This window comes from Octopus bimaculoides, chromosome 8 (genome assembly GCF_046866305.1).
Source record: "Octopus bimaculoides isolate indiv1 chromosome 8, ASM4686630v1, whole genome shotgun sequence".
Classification (NCBI taxonomy): Eukaryota; Metazoa; Mollusca; class Cephalopoda; order Octopoda; family Octopodidae; genus Octopus; species Octopus bimaculoides.
The window spans coordinates 79,747,437-79,765,859 of NC_142935.1; the positions used below are offsets into that span (position 1 = coordinate 79,747,437).

General features: G+C 39.8%; 1 pseudogene; it reads left to right on the forward strand.

Moving 5' to 3' along the window:
* Positions 1-4,022: 4,022 nt before the first annotated feature.
* Positions 4,023-5,052, forward strand: LOC149134470 (uncharacterized; annotated as a pseudogene).
* Positions 5,053-18,423: the final 13,371 nt, after the last annotated feature.

Genomic DNA, 18,423 nt, shown 5'->3' on the forward strand with positions numbered 1-18,423 from the left:
GAATTTAATATTATTATTATATCCTGCCTCCTTCAGGGCGTCATTACAATAAGGTGCGCGTTTTTGGAAAATCTCAAAATTAGAAGAAAGTAACGATATTCTTTTACCTATATTATCTGTCAGCGATTTCTTAATCGAGGGTGGATGATTACTATTAGCATTAATATATCTAACGTTTTCATTAATTTTATGGAATGGTTGGGTCTTACCTGTTATTAAATTCAAATTAGCATCTAAGTAATTAACATTATAGTTCTCATTATATATAGTTATGCTTAATCCATATCTTTAAAAAAAAAACTATATATTTTCTTCTTATATAATTCTAGTGTTCTATTGGTGCAATCCTTAGTTATTAATAAAGAGTCATTCCTATATAAACCACCCTCCAACTTTAATTTTTCTAATTGAAGTTCCGATAATAAATAAATACCTACTAAATCACTTGCCTGTGCAGAATCGGGTACCCCCATAGATATATGAAAATAGTCCCTAGTATCCTTCCTAGCCCACAATTTATTATTATATCTAATCAATGATTTCTTAGCCGTTTTAACCACATTAACTTCATCATGTCATTCCTACCTTATTCATCGCATAAATTAGGGCCTTACTGAGTACAATCTCATTAATAGAATAATAATAATCTGTCTATCTGAATCAATTTATATCTATTTTTATCTTTAATATCATTAAACCATTTTAAAGTATTGTTACGAACGCCCGCACGCGAAGCACCTCCTTAATACCGAAGAGGGGACACGCGCGCGCGCGAACGCTCATACGCTCAGTGAGCTAGCAACTCGTCTGTCGGTCACCTGACCGATAATAAAGCCCCGGCTGGAGCACGTAACGAAGAACAACACAGGCAAAAGGAGGGGAGGAAGAAACAACACGAAGACCATGCGTTGGGTAACCTTTTCTTTTTACATACATAACATCACAGAATACATTTAAAACATTAGAATAGAGCATTACATAATAACAATTCCAATACATGGCATGACAGTTCAATAACGTTGACAAAGTTTCCAAACAATTACAAGCTTTTCAATCATTTTTACATCGCAAAGTTCGTGTCTAGAGTTTCATTTAACAACAAAGTTCTTCTGCTTCTTTCTTTTGTATTTCTTTTCTTTTCCTTTCTGTTAGAAGCATTTAACAACAGCACAGTTAACAACTCAGAGTTCTTTTCCTCTAAAATAATATAAAAGCATTTACCACAACGAAGTTCGTTTCCTTCAGGTCTGCTACTTCCACTGACCAGGGCAGTCTGCCACTACAATTCCGTCTCTCTGTGACTCTATGCGTTTCTGCTGACCATATCTTTCTCTCTGTCAGACTTATAATTCTTCATCTTCATCTCTGTACAACTGCTTCATCTCTCTGGGACTCTATGCGTTTCTGCTGACCATAGCTTTCTCTCTGTCAGACTTATTCATCTTCATCTCTTCGACTGCTCCATCTCCACGGGCAAACTGCTGTCCCCCAACTGCTCCGGCTGGCTGCTACAGCTCGACTGGCCAAAATTCTCTGCTCACTGCTTCGGCCGACTGCTTCCCACCAATTCCTGTCCTGCTGAACTTTCGGTGACCGGAAAGGGGGCAGCTACGCTAAAAATAGCTGTGGTTGCCGACGAGACAAAGGAAATACCATTGTCCCCAACTGACCAGAGTACGGGTTCAAAACCCAGCCCGGGAGATAGGGATATAATGCCAACTGTATTTTCGGTGGTCGCATCAGTATTATTAGTACTATTCCAAAGTTTAAGGTAATTAATTTCATTTAATCTATTAATATATTTATCTAAAACGATCTTACTTAATTTACCTAGATCTGATCTACATGGACAAATAAGTCTAACATTTGGGTCAGAATAAAAATTATCTTTGTGGTCTTTTAAAGTAATTCTAGGGTGCATAGGTATATAAGGTTTAGTTTTATTATCTAACTTATATTTCACCATAATTAATTTAGAGGCCTTATGAAGACAGGGAAAGCACCTGGTCCATCAGGAGTCACTGCTGAGATACTTAAAGAGCAATGTGATACGTAAAATATCATAAATCAGGTAGTTCATGAAGGAGTCATGCCCAATGACTGGTGTAACAGTAACATAGTCAACTGCTACAAAGGTAAAAGTGATGCTTTAGATAGAAATAACTACAGAGATATCCAATTATTGGATCATGTTATGAAAGTTACAGAGAAGATCATAACCCAACTAATTAGGTAGAGCGTTAGCCTAGATGAGATACAGTTTGGTTTTGTGCCAGGCAGAAGCACCACTGATGCTATATTACAGGCAACTACTGAAGAAATATTTAGCCAAATATAAACCTCTGTACATGGCTTTTGTTGACTTGGAGAAAGCCTTTGAAAGGGTCCCCCAATCCCTTATCTGGTGGTCAATGCAGAAATTGGGGATAGACGAGTGTTTGGTAAGAGCTGTATAAGCCCTGTACAGGGATGCTGTCAGCAAGGTGAGGGTTGGCAATGAGTATAGAAAAGAATTCCTGGTAGAAGTAGGGTTTCATCAAGGATCAGTCCTCAGCCCCCCTCTAATTCATCGTAGTCCACCAGGCAATAACAGAGAAATCCAAAAGAGGCTGCCTCTGGGAGCTCCTCTATGCTGATGACCTTGCTCTAATAGCCGAGTCATTGCCAGAACTAGAGACGAAGTTTCAGGTGTGGAAGCAAGGTCTAGAATCAAAGGGCCTTAGGGTGAACCTTGCAAAAACCGAAGTCTTAGTAAGTTGGAAGGTTGACAAATCATAACCCGCTTCAGGTAGATGGCCCTGCTTGATCTGTAGAAAAGGCGTGGGTAGAAACACTGTAAGCTATGGACATATTGATACAACCGCCTATAAACAAAAATAACGTTATGTTCCTATTCCACGAGCTGAGTTTGAAACCGTATTCTGGTTGTTCAGGACTATGGTATTTCCTTTGTCCTGTCAACGAGCACGGTTATTTATAGCGTAGGAATGTGATCTCTGACCCTTTCCAGTCATCGAAAGTTTAAAAAGCAAATAGGAACTGTACGAAACTGACCCAGCTTTGGAGGGGGAACGCGGCACTGTGAGCTACGGTATGCCGATCTTTCTGGCTGATTATCTGTCATAAATTCGGGAGCATAGATTTGGAATCGCAGTTGGTGTACAGGCGGTCAGTGGGTCGGGAACAGCAGCCGGTGAAGAACGAGTATATGACAGTAGCGGTCAGTGAAGATGGACAGAATGGTCAGTGATAGAGACTGACAGAAAGAGGCTGAGAGAGAGAGAGGCTATGGACAGAAGGTACCACTCAGCAGAAATAGATAGAGTCTGAGAGAGAGGGACAAAGAGATGGAACTGTTGTGGCAGGCAAAAGTGAATGGCAGATTGTAGTGGGCTGCATTGGTCAGTTCTTGTCGATGTAGTGGGAGTTTTGAAGGAAGTAATTTGTTACGGTAAATGTATGCTTATATTTTTGAAGAAAAATGTATTTGCGTTGTTATATGTTTTTGTGAAGAAAAGAAAGAAAAAGAAAAAGAAAGAACTCTTGTTAATTGTGATGTTAACTAGTTGAAAAGAAAAGAGAACTTTGTTGTTATATGTTTTAAAAGAACTTTTAATGACTCTTGATTGTAAACTTTGTAATTGTTTGGAAACTATTGTTAAATGTTACATGTGTTATTCCAAAAGCATGAATTATTGTTACGGAATGTTGTTTTGCTTAGTTTTGAAAAAAAAGTTAGTTTGACTACGCAACGTATGGTCTGTATTATTTCTTATTTCTGTTGTCATCGTTACATGCTCCACCGGGGCTTAGTGGCCGACATCCTGATTCACTGAGCATTCGTCGTTCGCACGCGCGGATTTTTCCCTTCGTTGAGGTCTCGTGCGGGCGTTCGTAACAACTGGTATCAGAAGCGGGATTAAGTTGCTGCAGTGAGTCGGTTGTCTGTTATAGCCTTGGAAGGAGCGCGTACGAAGGGCCAGGCAAGGAAGGAAGAGATATCCCTGGCCACAATTGTGAGGATGTTGGAAGAGCAGAAGCAGAGCTTCACTGAACTCAGAAAAGAGCAACAGAGGTTGCAGGAAGATCACTGGCAGTTTAAGGAGGAGTTCCGTGGAGTGAGTGATGATGTCGCATGGTGCAAGCAGCAGATGGAAAGGCTTAACAAGAGAATGGAGCGCGTTGAGAAATTTTGTGCTGCCGAGCCTGGGGTTGCTAAATCCGAAGTAGTTGCTGTTGCTGCGTCATCTTGTAATGCTCCGACGTCTGGATGCGGGTCTCCTGGAGTTCAAAGTAGCGGTGTGGTCTCCATTAGGAAGAAGCCACAGGAATTCGATGGCAAAGTGTCTTGTGAGGCCTACCGGATTCAGTTTGAGATGTTGGCCGACAAAAACGACTGGGACGAGGGGCAAAGAGCCGTTCAGCTTGCCACTAGTTTGAAAGGTCCTGCACTGGAGGTACTGGGCCAGCTGTCGAAAGCAGACAAAAATCGTTACTCGGCGCTAGTTGAAGTTCTCGAGAGGAAGTACGGCACTATGTGACAGAGTGAAATGTACAGGGCACGTTTTAGGGCTAAAGGGGAGCCCCTACAGCAGCTTGCCCAGGACTTAGAAAGCACGGTGCACAAAGCATTCCCGACAGCGATCCCCGACCTATTGTCTCTTCTTTTGAAGGAGCAATTCATAGATGCGCTGGACAGTGTAGATCTTAAGGTCCAGGTGAAGCAGACGCGGCCAGGTACAATGCAAAAGGCGCTGGCTAGGGCTCTGGAATTCGAGTCCTATGTCAAATCTAGCACCGGAAATTTCTGGGTGAGTGGCAGCTCCGGATTTCAGGCAAGGAGAGGAAAAGTCCGCGAAGATGAAGGACTTGGAAATAGTCATGGACCTAGTGAGCGGAAGGAAGAGATGACTGGTGTGTGTTGCTGACACTGTGGGAGACATGGGCACAAGCGGCAGGATTGTTACAGCTTGAGGAGAGAGAAACAAAACGGTAGAGCAGGGTCTGTTTTTAAGGGCGAGTGCTGGACTTGTAGAAAAAAGGGACACATGAGCTACGACTGCCCAACAAGAAATAAAGAGTCGGAAAACTAAGAGGAGCTGGTGTTAAGGGGCAACCATCAGCCGGACGTTCCAAAAAAGCCCCACACTCAAGACGGTGCGCAGGGTCCATGATGGACAGAATAAGAGTGAGTGGAAAAGTTAACGGCCGGACGTGTTCTCTGGTGATTGATTCGGCCTCGGGACAGACTTTTGTGAGATCCGATGTGTTGCAGGATCTAGACCTGCCAGAGTCATCGTAGCAGTTGTGTGGTGTAACCGGACATTGTACTGAGCTGAGAGGGCCGGTAAATGTCCGGATCGATGTTGCCGGACTAGAAGTTGTGCTTCCTGTTTATGTGGTGGAGATGGAGGATCCATGTATTTTAGGATTGGACTATATGACGTCGATGGCTTGTCAGCTGGACTTGCGTTTAATGAAGCTTTAGGTGCAGGGAAGATCAGTCCCTGTTAAGGTGGTAAAACGGACCAAGCCAGGTAGTGAGGTAAGAGCGCTACGGACGACGGTAATACCACCGAGGTCGGGAAAGCTGCTCCAGTGTCGTGTGAGCCACCCGATTGATGGCTGTCTGGGGCTGATGGAGCCCAACAGACGAGGCAAGATGAAAGCTGGAGTGACGGTCGGAAGAACCCTGGTAGAAGCAGGAGCTGATGAAGTGCTGGTTATAGCAGCCAATTTTTCGTCAGTGACACAGAAGATTTGTAGAGGGACTGTGCCAAGCAGTGGACCAGCGGCAGGGTCAGTTGTATTGTGCAGGAAGAGAAGAGCACAGTAAAAAGTGCAAACGTACGACGGTGACTGGATATGTGTCATCCGGGAAATTGACAGCATGGAGAAATGCAGAAGAGTCGAAATCACTACACACCAAGAAAAAAAGCAAAGAAGCATCGAAGAAGGAGTTAGAAATGTTGTTTGCTTTTGTCGGGACGACAAAGATCTAGGGAAGGGGTAGTGATACAACCGCCGATAAATAAAAATAACGTTATGTAAGGAACGACCGTGTGAACTTATAAAAGGAGAAATGGTGACGAATGGAAAAACAGAGGACTCCTTTTATTTAAACGTGTCACACGGTCGAACACAACATTATATATATCAAAGATGATATACATGATATGTTATACGACGATAACATAGATGACCAGTAATGAAAGACCACAACCGTATTAGATGAATAACAGAGATATTTATTGTAGCGTTAAAGATGTATGTCTGTGTGAGAGTGTGAATGCGACATATAAGAACATTATCAAAGACAGGCCGTCGTACAAAGAAAAGTATGTATGTGTATGAGTGTTTACAGCAGATAGAAAAAGAGTCAACAACACGTGAGCATTTTATACCAGTTCTTTAGTACACTATAGGAAAAGTTCTGTATGTGAAAGTGAGGAGGCTGAGTGTGGCAGAGCTTATCACTAGTTGTGATGTCGTGGCATCGATGCCGGGCCGTGATTCTTGTTATACAGATGTTCGTCGTTTGGCAGAGCTTATCACAAGTTGTGTTTTGGCTTCGATGCCAGGGCCTTGAGGACAGACGTTTATCGCAGGCTGAAATCTCTTGTCTGTTTATTATCGTGGTGAAGCTAAGTCACCTAACAGAATCGAAGAGAGAAATGTGTGCCGCGGTGGTTTAGTTTGGTGTACATAGAAAGTCGTGTTGACGCTGGTGGAGATCGATGCTTGGTAGTAATCGTGTTGGTCATGACGATGTTGCTGGATAGTAGTCGTAGACTCTTGTTGCTGATGTGGCGACGGCGGTGGTCATCGTTGGCTGGACGAAGCTGTTGAAGTGGTCGCTGGCTGATTGTTGCTGCTGCTGTCGTGTGGTACACGGAACAGATCTCAAAGAGAAACTGGACCGAGACAAATTTGGTGGGTATGAGTTGATCTATTTATAGCGTATTATCGGCTCACCAGACATCAGAAATATACTCTATCGCGTGACCTTATTAAGGGCTGTGATTGGTCAGTTTGCGTTCTGGCGGGAACGGTTCGAAGAATTTGCCGCTTCAAATAATAATCAGTCACGTGATGACAAGGTTGATGTTTTCCGCTACGTTCGCGTTTGTTTATATTTAAATGAGAAGAATGGCGATAGCAGTTTTGTATCTAATGGCGATAGGTAGTTTTGTATGTAATGGCGATCGAGGTGTTAGTTTCACTACAGTTATGTCCCTATTCCACGAGCTGAGTTTGAAACCGTATTCTGGTTGTTCAGGACAATGGTATTTCCTTTGTCCTGTCAACGAGCACGGTTTTTTATAGCGTAGGAATGTGATCTCTGACCCTTTCCGGTCATTGAAAGTTTAAAAAGCAAATAGGAACTGTACGAAACTGACCCAGCTTTGGAGGGGGAACGCAGCACTGTGAGCTACGGTATGCCGATCTTTCTGGCTGATTATCTGTCATAAATTCGGGAGCATAGATTTGGAATCGCAGTTGGTGTACAGGCGGTCAGTGGGTCGGGAACAGCAGCCGGTGAAGAACGAGGATGTGACAGCAGCGGTCAGTGAAGATGGACAGAATGGTCAGTGATAGAGACTGACAGAAAGAGGCTGAGAGAGAGAGGTTATGGACAGAAGGTACCACTCAGCAGAAATGGACAGAGTCTGAGAGAGACGGACAGAGAGATGGAACTGTTGTGGCAGGCAAAAGTGAGTGGCAGATTGTAGTGGGCTGTATTGGTCAGTTCTTGTCGATGTAGTAGGAGATTTGAAGGAAGTAATTTGTTACGGTAAATGTTTCCTTATATTTTTAAAGAAAAATGTACTTGCGTTGTTATATGTTTTTGTGAAGAAAAGAAAGAAAAAGAAAAAGAGAGAACTCTTGTTAATTGTAAAGAGAGAACTTTGTTGTTACATGTTTTAACAGAAAAGAAAACCAAAGAAGCAAAACAACTTTTAATGACTCTTGATTGTAAACTTTGTAATTGTTTGGAAACTATTGTTAAATGTTACATGTGTTATTTCAAAAGCATGAATTACTGTTACGGAATGTTGTTTTGTTTAGTTTTGAAAAAAAAATGTTAGTTTGACTACGCAACGTATGGTCTGTGTTATTTCTTCTTTCTGTTATCATCGTTACATGCTCCACCGGGGCTTAGTGGCCGACATCCTGATTCACTGAGAGTTCGTCGTTCGTACGCGCGCGCGCGGATTTTTCTCTTCGTTGAGGTCTCGTGCGGGCGTTCGTAACAATAAAAAATGTGCAGCAATATCAAAGGAAAGTTAAACTGAAAGATAGTTTTTGTGTGTGGCAGATGCATAGGAGCAATAAACACTGAAGACGTACAGAAAACAGATTCCATCATATGCCAGGGGAAAAAATTAGAAGTAAATGATCGCTTCCGTTACCTAGGCGACTAAGTCTGTAGTGGGAGTGGTTACTCTGAGAGTATAGCAGTTAGAATAAGAATAGCTTGGGCAAAGTTCAGAGAGCTCCAGCCTCTGCTGGTAACTAAGGGCCTCTCACTCAGGATGAACGGTAGACTGTATGATGCATGTGTGTGAACCACCATGCTACACGGCAGTGAAACATGGGCCATAACTGCTGAGGACATGCGTAGACTTGAAAGAAATGAAGCTTGTATGATCCACTGGATGTGTAATATCAGTGTGCATACACGACAGTGTGTGAGCACCCTGAGAGAAAAGTTGGACATAAGAAGCATCAAATGTAGAGTGCAAGAGAGACGACTGCACTATGGAAGGAACTTGTGAAAGAGGTAGTCCCAGGAAGACATGGGATGATATGGTGAAGCATAACCTTCAAATGTTGGGCCTCACATAGACAATGACAGGAGACAGATCTTTAGAGATATGCTGTGATTGAGAACACCTGGCAACTAAAGTGAGATTGCAGTCATGGCTGATGCCAGTGTTGCATGTCCAGCCCATTTAAGAGTACCCTTGTTGCATCAGGCGATATGATATGCTTGAAAAGATATGTTGAGTCAAATAAACCCCAAATCGTAGCTGTGTAAAAAGCACCATCTGAACGTGGCTGATGCCAGTTCCCCCTGGCACATAAAAAAGCACTATCCGAATGTGAATGATGCCAGGCCTGCCTGACTGGCTCCTGTGCCAGTGCTATGTAAAAAGCACTCACTACAATCTTAGAGTGGTTGGCGTTAGGAAGGGCATCCAACTGTAAAAATATTGCCAGATCAGATTGGAGCCTGGTGCAGCTGCTGGATCTCCAGACCGCAGTCAAACCGTTCAACCCATGCCAGCATGGACAAGGGACGTTAAACGACGATGATTATGATGATGATATATATATTTATCAGCACCTATTTATACATATGTTGGTGTATGCATATGCTTGTGTATACGTATATATGTAAGTTGTTTATATATATGATGTGAAGGCACGTGGCTTAGTGGTTAGGGTATTCAGCTCATGATCATAAGGTTGTGAGTTCAATTCCTGATGATGTGTAGTAACCTTGAGCAAGACACTTAATTTTATGTTGCTCCAGTCCACCCAGCTGCAAAAATTAGTAGTATCTGTATTTCAATGCATCTCATTTTGTGTCACTCTGAATCTCCCCGAGAACAACATTAAGGATACACATGTCTGTGGAGTGCTCAGCCATTTGCACATTAATTTCCTGAGCAGGCTGTTCTGTTAATCAGATCAGATGAAACTTTCATCGTTGTAACTGACAGAGTGCTAGTTATATATATGTTATATGCAGGTATGTATGGTTGATCTATATTTAATGATGTAATTTATCAATAAATAGATCATTAATGATTCTTAAGTGCTATAATTCTTTAGTAAATCTCTTAAAAGATATTCCTTGAGATACTTGCTTCTTTAATACAAAGGTTCCCAATAAGTGGTTTTACTTTCAATGCATTTTAGAAATAGTAAAAGTATTTGAACTGAAAGACAAATATTCATGCTTATTCTGAATGGGATAATCTGAACAACTGTTTGATACTGGCTTAAATTTTATGAAGGAAAATATACACAAACGATACATACATGCACACACAAATACTCCAAAATAGCTCGCTATCATACTTCTCCAGGCACTTAGATTATTTTCTATGTTATATTTGATATAGGGAATCTTTCCTGGAATATAACAAAAGCATTAAGCAATCTTTGCAAAGTGATACAGTATCTTGTCTTTGTCATTATTTATTGGCATCACAATCCATATTTTGCCTAACTTCTAACCTGCATTGATTAAAGGTTTTCTTTAAAATATTTAAGTCTGGAAACTGTAAATGATAACTATAGGCACAAGTGCAGCTGTGTAGTAAGAAGGCGGCGAGCTGGCAGAAACGTTCGCACGCCGGGCGAAATGCTTTGCGGTATTTCGTCTACCGCTACGTTCTGAGTTCAAATTCCGCCGAGGTCGACTTTGCCTTTCATCCTTTCGGGGTCGATAAATTAAGTACCAGTTACGCACTGGGATCGATATAATCGACTTAATCCGTTTGTCTGTCCTCGTTTGTCCCCTCTGTGTTTAGCCCCTTGTGGGCAATAAAGAAATAAGAAATAAGAAGTCTGCTTCCCAACAAAATGGTTGTGGGCTCAGTCCTACTGCATGACACCTTGGACAAGAGTCTTCTGCTATAGCCTTGGGCTGACCAAATCCTTATGAGTGGATTCGGTAGACAGAAACTGAAAGAAACCTGTTGTATATGTGTGTATACATATACATACTTATATATATATTGATACGGACGCCGATAAACAAACAAAATAACGTTATGTCCCTATTCCCCGAGTTGGGTTTGAAACCGTTTCTAGTTGGTCAGGGCATTGCTATTTCCTTTGTCCTGTCAACAAGCACAGTTATTTTTAGCGTAGGAGTGTGATCGCTGACCCTTTCCGGTCATCGAAAGTTTAGAAAAACAAGTTAGGAACTGTACTAAACTGGCCCAGCTTTGGAGAGGGGGTAACATAGCACTGTTGGGTACGGTATCTGTCATAAATACGGTAGCAGAGATTTGGGAATCGCAGTTGGTGTAAGCGCGGTTGGCGAAAATATACGGCAGCCAGATGGACAGAGCAGTTGGTATCAAGGCGGTCAGTGGGTGAAGAACGCGAGCCGGTGTGAAGGCCAGCAGTGAGTGAAGAGAAGCAAGATGAACAGAGAGGCTGACAGAAAGAGGCTGAGAGAGAGAGGCTATGGTCAGAAGGTACCAGTCAGCAGAAATTGATAGAGTCTGAGAGAGAGAGGGACAGAGAGATGGAACTGTTGCGGCAGGCAAAAGATTGTAGTAGACTACGTTGGTCAGTTCTTGTTATTGTAGTGGGAGATTTGAAAGAAAGAAAATTCCTGCGGTGAAGGTTTGTTTGCATTTCTTTAAAGAAAAGTGTACTTGCGTTGTTATATGTTTTTGCAAAGAACTTCGTTAACTATTGTTAACTGTGATGTTAACTGGCAGAAAAGAAAAGAGAGAACTTTGTTGTTACATGTTAAAAGAAAAGAAAAACAAAAGAATAAAAAGAACTTTTAATTGACTTTTGAGACACGAACTTTGATTGTAAACTTTATGATTATGTGAAATGATTATAGACTTCGTAATTGTTCTGAAACTTTGTTAAATGCTTGGAAACGCTATTGTTACATGTTTTATTACAGAAGCAAGTACTGTTATTGAACTATTGTTATGCAATATTATTTTGTATTGTGATGTAAAGAAAAAAAGTTAGTTTCACTCCGCAACACATGGTCCGTGTTATTTCTTCCTTGCCTGTTGTCATCGTTACGTGCTCCGGCTGGGCTTAGTAGTGGCGAAGATCCCGACTCACTGAGCGTTGACGTTCACGCGCGAGTTTTCTCTTCGTTGAGGTGCTCCGCGCGGGCGTTCGTAACAATATATATAAATCAAATTCAGTGACAGCACCGCATGACTAGCACCCGTGCTAGTGGAGCGTTAAGAGCACCATCTGAGCGTAATCGTTGCCAGGGCCGCTGACTTGACCTCATGCCGGTGACATGTAAAAGCACTATTCAAGCATGATCATTACCAGTATCGCCTTACTGGCACTTGTGCCGGTGGTACATGAAAAACAGCATTCGAGTGAGGGCGTTGCCAGTGCCACTGGACTGGCTCCTGTGCAGGTGACATGTAAAAACGCCGTTGCCTGTATTGCCTGACTCGCCCTCGTGCTGGTGGCATGTAAAAGCACCCACTACACTCTCAGAGTGGTTGGCATTAGGAAGGGCATCCAGCTGTAGAAACTCTGCCAGATCAGATTGGAGCCTGGTGCAGCCATCTGGTTCACCAGTCCCCAGTCAAACCATCCAACCCATGCCAGCATGGAAAGTGGACGTTAAATGATGATGATGATGATGATGATGATGATATATATATATATATATAGTTAAAAAAAACAATAACAAAAAAACAAAGTGAGGACGTGATATGGATAGTATTATTGGACGCTCAGGAAAGGAAAGAGAGAGTGTATGACGTTTCGGGCGTAGCCCTTCGTCGGAAAGATGGAAAGTTCGGAGAATGGAAGAACGGAGAAAGAGGAAAATGGTACCGATGCCCACGAGGTTACATTATGAAAAGACCGGAAGAGGAGGTGGTGGGGGAAAAGTTCTTTCTAAGACAGGAGAGTGAAAAAGGGAGATGAATATCTGTGCGTGTGCGAAAGTCTGCGAGTGTGTGTGTGATAACAGAACGTGTGTGTGCGTATGTATCTGTGTGTGTGTGTGTGTGTGTGTGCATGGTTTGGTGGTTTATCTGTTAGTGTGTTTGTGTGTGTGTGTGTGTATGACGTAGTGGAAGAAATTAGTAGCAGGACTGGTTAGTGGACGCTATAGACAGTGTAGGTAGAAGGTCAACAGGTGGTTATTTGAGTGTGTGTGTGTGTTCGTGTTTGTGTGGGGTTGTAGGTGTTAGGTACGTGTGTGTGTGTATTTTGTATGTGCACGTGTGTGCATGTGTATGTTTTCTGTGCATGCGTGTGTGTTTGTGTGTATGTGTATGTTGTGTGTATGTGCGTTGCTGTGTACGTGTGTGCGTGCGTTTGCTATTGTATATGCGTGTGTTGTTTATGCCCATGTGTGTGTGATTGTATGCGTGTCTGTGTGAGTGTGTAGTGTTGGTGAGAAGTGTGTGTGCGTGTGTGAGTATGTTTGTGGATGTGCGTGTGTGTGTGGGATTGTGAGTGTTAGGTACGGGTGTGTGTGTGTTTAGGTGTGTCTGTATGTGTTTCCGTGTGCGCGTGTGTGTATATTTTTTGTGCTTGCGTGTATGTGTATATTGTGTATGTTTTCATGCGTGCGTGTGTGTTATGTATGTGAGTGAGTATTGTGTATGTGAGAGGTGTGTGTGCATGTGTGTATGTGTGCATGTGTGTATATGTGTATGTTTGCGTGATTGTTAGCGTGTGTGTGTATGCGCAAGTTGGCGTGTGTATGTGCGTTTGTATAAGTGTGTTGGCGAGTCTGAGCGTGTGAGTGCATGCATATGTGTTGTGTGTGTGTGGTGTGTTGGGGGTGTGTGCTTACATGTGTGTGTATGGGTGCGTGTATTTTTTGTGTGTGAGTATGTGTGCGTGTAGGTAGGGGTGAGATAAAAAGTGGAAAAAAGTAGTGAGTGTAATAACAAGAGAATAATGGATATAATGTAAAGGGGACGAGGGGGGGGGGTAAAAAAAAAAAAGTAGAAACTTGGTTTCGAACTGCTCTAATCACGAATAAATCGTACTTTATCTCCTGTCTTTCTCATATTCATTTAATACAGTAGTACCTTGGTTTAAGAACGCCTCTGATCATGAATAAATCGTGCTTTATATATATATATCTATATCTATCTATCTATATATAATATAATATAGGATAAAATCTTTATAAGAATTTATCAAGTAGTCAGTGTGAAAAAACTCCATAAGGAAAAAAAGTTGCATTTCCCTCGCTTTCGGTAAATATGTTGCTTATTTTTTGGTAGTTTTTGACTTATTTAGTCCCTCTAAGCATCAGGCATTACTATATAGTTAATACCCTTATATAAATTATATATTTATGGAAAAAAACGATGGTTTTTTTTCCTTATGGGGTTTTTTCACGCTGACTACTTGATAAATTCTTATAAAGATTTTATCCTATATTATATTATAAATAATTTTGAATATATTCAGTGCTGAATATTATTCTGTAAAAGCACGTGTTACCGAGATGCAACTGGATAAAGCTAGTCTCTTTCACGGATATATAATGATGAACAGAAGTCATCGTGCTGTGTTGGGTACATCGTGGTATGTTTATTTTTGTTTATTTTTTATGTGTCTCGACCATATGTGCACTGATGAACAAAAGATGCAGCTTACTTCACAGTTTTGCTGTATTAATTGAGAAGCCAGTGGTTTGCCGTTAAGTTAAATGTTTTTAGGAGGTTAATTTTTGAAAGTTGCATTTCCCTCGCTTTCGGTAAATATGTTGCTTATTTTTTGGTAGTTTTTGACTTATTTAGTCCCTCTAAGCGTGAGGCATTACTATATAGTTAATGCCCTTATATAAATTATATATCTATATATATATATATATGTATAAAGCATGATTTATTTGCGATCAGTGTCCATTGACACAATACAATTTGATATAATACAAGTCTGTTAATGGTAAGTTTCTCATTGGAACTGGTCTATAACAGATTAAGATATTTAGAAAAAATGGTCAGAAATAGTGATATGGTCTTCAATGGAGATTGACCAGTATTTCTTTCATAAATTTGAAGTATATATCTTTACTTTTAATTAAAAGCCACAATAAAAGGAGGCAGAACTATTAGCTAAAACATCTAGGTAGCACTTTCTAAGACACTCTCAAAGTGCCTGAATAACTGTGGTTTCTCTTGTTATCTTCACCAAAAGGTCATGAGTTATAAGCTGATTTAACCAAGGATTAGAAGAAATTTTACAATTACTGTTGAATGTTTTTCCGTATTTTGAACTTTAATAGTTTTTACAAATTACATACAAAAAGTGTTTATTCATTGAAATATATCTCATGTTTATTGTCTGTTGTCATTGTTGTGGCAGTAGCTCAATTCCACACTTATACTGTTCAGCTGGTTTAGAGGCAGAAAACTTCATACAACCATTTTCACTTTATCCACACTGTTAAACTATCATCCATGCAGGAAATTAGTCACAGCTTGTAAAAGGTGGTAATCTGATGGTGCATAAGCTGGACTATAGGTAGGATGAGGTAACACTTCCAATCCCTATAGTTTGCATTTAGTCGCATTGGCAGTATGTGCCAGGGCATCGCCATACTATAGGAGTGTGCATCTTTGATTGACTGATGCCAAGTAGCAAGCTTTTAAAACATCATATACTTACTGCAGTTGCTGAGCACAAAGGTTATCATTCGTAGCATAACCATCTAGGACAAGCTCAAAGTGCAAAACACCCTTGAAATTCCACCAAACACAACATGACCTTCTGTTCAAACAGCCCTAGTTTGACAACAGGTTTTGAAACCTGGCCAGAGTGAAGCCACTAATTTCTTTGATCAATTTTTTCATCCTCAGTTGCAATTTGACTCATAAAATGGGTATCTTGACTATTTGCCCACAAATGTTTACTAATGTTCATGAGTCATTGAGCCTATTCATTGGTCAATTCATGTGGAATTTCTTGACAACCTCTGTTCACAAGGCTGAGAATATGGAGGTATTGATTGATGGTACTTTGTGAAGGAGCAAGCTCTGCCAACAATGTATGAATGCTTGTGCTTGGCTATTCAACCATTTTAAGCAAACCCCCATCTTCCACAACAGAAGGTTTTCTAGAAGTTGGTTTGTCTTCAAGGCTGGTGCCCCCTACCATGAAATGTTTGAACTAGTTTTGTGCCATACATTCATTGACAATCCCTAGGCCTTCCACATCATTAATTACTTTTGCTACTGCTCTTGCAGTCAGTCTTTTTTTTCCATGGGTAGTGTAAAATGGCTCTAACTGAAATTTTTTGACCACTCATTATCAAACTTGTAAAATTAAGAATAACCAATTAATGTTTATCTGTTATACATGAAAGTAAAGAATAAACAATTCAACAACGACTGGATAAATTTTATCAAAGTAATGATATAACATGGAGATACAAGTTGCCAAAAATCATCAGAGAAAATCAGAAAAAAGCTTTTGACTATACCTGGTACATAGTAAAAGTCTCAATCCCTTATTTCATTATCATGCTCACTTGGCATTATCTGTTCTCTTCTTCTGATATAAATAATAATGGACACTGTTAATTACTAAATTTGGAATATTTCTCTTCTTTAACTGATAGAAATATTAACTTTTTTGCTTGGTTAGGTAAAATAAGATATTAGGAAAAAAGGGGTGTTGTTGATTGAAGTGATTTCCAGTGTTTTAATGTATTTTATTTTGTTGATCCTGCAGCATTGAAAGTAAAACTGGTCGGATGTGAGCTTAGAACAGAAAGAAAAATATTACATAATTCATATCAATCATTTTATCTACAGCAATTTTGATTGATGTAATGTTAATGGAAAAAAATAAAAAAGACAAAGAGAATATCAATACATTTGAATTGGCTTTTAAAAGCCATATTTGGTATTTGGTTGTAAATATAGCATTTGTCTCATAGAAATTGAGAATGGTATTCTGAGAGTAAGTTCATCATGGGTATCTAATATCAACTTGACAAACAAAGATTGAAAAAATTTTATGCCCAGCCAAGGTATCAATCCATTACTTGTAAGAGAAATAACAAAAATATTTTACCATTTCTCAGTTGTACTTCTCTCTACTGAGATAAAACCAAACTTAACCAACTGTTCTTTAATAGTTAAACACATTTTAAAAATCTACAAGACATATTGCTGCATAAAGTAATATTTCTTATTGAAAATAACTTTATATTCATTTTTGTGGAAGATAAGAAAAAGATTGTATTTGTTTTGATAATTCAACACCTTTTACCTTTAGACTCCTACTTGTGATAAACACTGGCAGAAATATAGTTTCAGAGATATAGGGATCATTTGCATTTTTAGCTCAAATACTACATTTTCAGGAATTGTTAAAAAGGAAGGAAAATGTAGAAATCTTTCTTTTTAACCACTTTTGATAAATTGTTTTCCACTTTGAAAGACAATTTATCAAAACCCCTACTCAGTTGGATATCACATGCACAACTTTATAGAAAAAAGCTTTAATAGCTCAAAGTGCAAAAGCATAAAGGAGCATCACCATCATGGACATCACTATTATGTCATCTACACATATATGCACACTCATAAATAGTACACAGACTTATATGTCAGTGTCTGTGTGTGTGTGTATGCAAACGTTAGTATATATTTATTTATGCACGCACACACACACACACACACTCAGACACACATGTATTTATGTATACCAATAAAATGCAATACCTCTTGAAATCAGACCAAATTTCTTTTTCCTTCAACTCTCTTCATGATCCTACAGATGTGACATAAATTTGAAATATGTATAAAAGAGGTGAATCTCTGTTTCTTATTTTTAACTGAAAAATTACAGGAAAAATTGTGTAACTATGAACAGAAATCAAAAAGCACTTACCATGTTTATTTTAATAACTAGTGTTTGTTCAAATACACAGTTGGTAGATGGATGAAATGTTTTTTTCCTTCTTAATCTGTATTAAAGTTTTAATATTATTTCATGCAATATTTCTAGTGCCAATGTAAATGGGATTGTCTTAAAAGTTTTGATATTTTTACATTGACCAAAAATCTTTACACTTTGATGCTTAATTTACCATTAAACTTTCAGCAATAAAAGTTTTTTAATCTTATTATTCTTTCATTCTTTTATTCTTTTTCTTGTTTCAGTCATTTGACTGCGGCCATGCTGAAACACTGCCTATAGTCGAACGAATCAACCCCAGTACTTATTCTTTGTAAGCCAGGTATTTACTCTATTGATCTTTTTTTGCCGAACCGCTAAGTCACAGTGACATAAAAACACCAACATTGGTTGTCAAGCAATGGTCAGGGACAAACACTGACACACACACACACACATATATATATATATGTATATATTTGTGTATTTGTGTTTGTCCCCCCACCATCGCTTGACAACCGATGTTGGTGTTTTACATCCCTGTGACCAAGTGGTTCAGCAAAAGAGACCAATAAAGTAAGTACCTGGCTTACAAACAACAAGTAGTGGGGTTGATTCATTCGACTAAAGGCAGTGTTTCAGCTTGGCCGCAGTGAAATGACAGGAACAAGTAATAGAATAAAAGAATACCATTTAAAGAGGAGAAAGAAGCATCATTTATCTTTCACAGGGTACCCCAAATAATTGGTGGAATGGTAGTTAGAAACCATCATTTGTATGGTGCCATTGTAAGAAACCACA